Source organism: Heterodontus francisci, unplaced genomic scaffold (assembly GCF_036365525.1).
Source record: "Heterodontus francisci isolate sHetFra1 unplaced genomic scaffold, sHetFra1.hap1 HAP1_SCAFFOLD_185, whole genome shotgun sequence".
In the NCBI taxonomy this organism is placed as follows: domain Eukaryota; kingdom Metazoa; phylum Chordata; class Chondrichthyes; order Heterodontiformes; family Heterodontidae; genus Heterodontus; species Heterodontus francisci.
The window spans coordinates 3,648,860-3,652,500 of NW_027140672.1; positions in this window are offsets into that span (position 1 = coordinate 3,648,860).

Consider the following 3,641-nt stretch of genomic DNA (forward strand, 5'->3'; position numbering starts at 1 on the left):
GCTGTTGGCTGCAGGAAGATATTGACGGTCTGGTCAGATGGGCAGAAAAATGGGATTCGACCTGGTTAAGTCCGAGATGATGCAATTGGGAAGCTCAACCAAGCAAAGGAATACACGATTACTAGGACAATACTGAGAAGTGTAGAGGAAGTAAGGGACTTTGGAGTGAATGCCCACAGATCCCTGAAGATAGCAGGACAGGTCAATAAGGCAGTTAAGAAGGCATATGGAATCCTTTCCTTTATCAACCGAGGTATAGAATGAAAGAGCTGGGAGGTTATGCTGGAACTGTCTTAATCATTGGTTAGGCCACAACTTGAATACTGTGTGCAGTTCTGGTAACAGAAAGGATGTAATTGCACTAGAGAGGGTTCACAGGAGATTTACGAGGATGTTGCCAGGAATGGAAAAATGCAGCTAAGAGGAAGTATTGGATCGGCTGGGGTTGTTCTCCATGGAACAGAGAAGGCTGAGGGGCGATCTGATTGAAATGAACAACATTTTGCGGGGCCTGGATAGAGTGGAGATGAAGGGTCTATTCACATTAGCAGAAAGATCAGTGACTAGGGGACATAGATTTAAAGTGATTGGTAGAAATATCAGAAGGGAGTCGAGGAAAAACATGTTCACCCAGAAATACAAAATTGCCTCAGTGACAGGAAGCAAAGGGTAATTGTTGACGGGTATTGACTGGAGGACTGTTACCAGTCGTGTTCCACGGGGCTCGGTACTGGTTCCCCTGCTTTTAGTGGGGATCTGGAACTCACTTCCTGAAAGGATGGTTGAGGCAGAAAGCCTCTACTCATTCAAAAAGAGCCTGGATGTGAACCTCAAATGTCATAATCTGCAGGGCTAGGGATCAAATGCTGGATTAGAATAGGTGGATAATTTTTCAGCTGGCACAGACACGATGGGCCAAGTGGCCTCTTTCTGTGCCTTAAACTTTCTACGATTCTATGATTCTATCACACGAAACACGCTATCCTCGTTAACACTCACAATTATGTCAACAAACTATCAAGATGATCAGAAATGATTTTCCATGAAGCTATCCGTGCTACTCGCCATTTATTAAGACATGATTTTACAAGCAAGAAATATTTTTGTGCTGGGTTATGGCCTCAACAATTTTCCAAGAATCAGCATTGGACTGATAGTTACAGGGCTTATCCATCCTCTCCTTTTTTAAACAGGGTGTAACATTTACAGCCCTCCAGTTCTCTGGCATCTTTTTTTATTCATTCATGGGATGTGGACATCGCTGGATAAGCCAGCATTTATTGTCCATCCCTAATTGCCCTTGAGAAGGTGGTGGTGAGCTGCCTTCATGAACCACTGCAGTCCACGTGGGGTAGGTACACCCACAGTTCTGTTAGGAAGGAGTTCAAGTATTTTGACCCAGTGACAGTGAAGGAACAGTGATATAGTTCCAAGTCAGGATGATGTCTGGCTTCGAGGGGAACTTGCAGGTGCTGGTGTTTCCATACATCTGCTGCCCTTGTCCTTCTATGTGATAGAGGTTGTGTGTTTGGAAGATGCTGTCTAAGTAGACTTGGTGCGTTGCTGCAGTGCATCTTGTAGATGGTACACACTGCTGCCTCTTTGCGTTGGTGGTGAAGATAGTGAATGTTGTGGATGGGGTGCCAATCAAGTGCTGCTTTGTCCTGGATGGTGTCGAGCTTCTTGAGTGTTTTTGGAGCTGCACCCATCCAGGCAAGCAGAGAATATTCCATCACACTCCTGACTTGTGCCTTGTAGATGGTTGACTGGCTTTGGTGAGTCAGGAGGTTAGTTACTCGCCTCAGGATTCCTCGCCGATGACCTGCTCTTTTAGCCATGGTATTTATATGGCTACTCCTGTTCAGTATCTGGTCAATGGTAGCCCCTAAGATGCGATAGTGGGGGATTCAGCTATGGTAATGTCATTGAATGTCAAGGGGGATGCTTAGATTATCTCTTGTCGGAGACCGTCATTGCCTGGCGCTTGTGCAGAGTGAACGATACTTGCCAATTATCAGCCCAAGCCTTGACATTGTCCAAGTCTTGCTGCATTTCTACACGGACTGCTTCAATATTTGAGGAGTCACAAATGGTGCTGAAAATTGTGCAATCATCAGCGAACATCCCCACATCTGACCTTATCATTAAAGGAAGGTCATTGATGAAGCAGCTGAAGATGGTTGCGCCTGGGACACAACACTGAGGAACTCCTGCAGTGATGTCCTGGAGCTGAGCTGATTGACCTGCAACAACCACAACCATCTTCCTTTGTGCTAGGTATGACTCCAACTAGCAGAGAGTTTTCCCCCTGATTCCCACTGACTCCATTTTTGCTCGGGCTCCTTGATGCCATACTCAGTCAAATGCTGCCTTGATGTCAGGGCAGTCACTCATACCTCACCTCTTGAGTTCCGCTCCTTTGTCCATGTTTTAACCAAGGCAGTAATGAGGTCAAGAGTTATGTGACCATGGCGGAACCCAAACTGAGCGTCACTGAGCAGGTTATTGCTAAGCAAGTGCAGTTTGGTAGCATTGTCGTTGACACCTTCCATCACCTTACTGATGATTGAGAGTAGGCTGATGGGGCGGTAATTGGCCGGGTTGGACTTGTCCTGCTTTTTGTGTACAGGACATACCTGGGCAATTTTCCACATTGCAGGATAGAGGCCAATGTTGTAGCTGTACTGGAACAGTTTGATGGGGGAATGGAAGTTCTGGAGCACAGGTATTCAGTACTATTTCAGGAATATTGTCAGGGCCCATAGCCTTTGCAGTATCCAGTGCCTTCAATCGTTTCTTGATATCATGCGGAGTGAATCGAACCCTGAGAAACAGTACTGTATACTCCCCCCCACCTCCAGTCTGAACAATGACTGTTCACCACTTCTCTCTGTTTTCTGTCCCTCAGTCAGTGTCATATCCACACTATCACTGTCACATTAATCCATGTCATGACAAGTCTATGAAATGTCATTTGATCACAGGCCTTTTGAAAGTCTATATACATAAGTGGATATACATGAGTAGGGGCGGAAGATGTTGGTATGGTTCTTAATGAATTCTTTGTATCTGTCTTAACAGAAGAGGGGACGATGCAGATATTGTGGTTAAGGAGGAGGAGTGTGAATTATTGGATCTGATATACATAGGGAGAGAGGAAGTATTAATGGGATTAGCATCTTTGAAAGTTGATATATCACCAGGGCCAGATGAAATGTATTCTAGGCTGTCAAAAGAATTGAGAGAGGAAATAGCAGAGGGTCTGACCATCCTTTTCCAATCCTCACTGGATACAGGTGTAGTGCCAGAGGATTGGTGAACTGTTAACATTGTACCTCTTCAAAAATGGAGCAAGGGATAGACCGAATAATTACAGACCAGTCAGTGTAACCTCAGTAGTGGGCAAATTATTGGAATCTATTCTGTGAGACAGGATAAACTGTCACTTAGAAAGGCTCAGGTCAATCAAGGACAGTCAGCATGGATTTGATCAGGGAAGATATTGTTTGACCAACTTGATTGAATTTTTCGACAACGTAGTAAGGATGATAGATGAGGGTAGTGCTGATGATATGGTCTACATGGATTTTGACAAGGTCCCATGTGGCATACTAGTTAAAACAAATAAAATCCCATGGAAT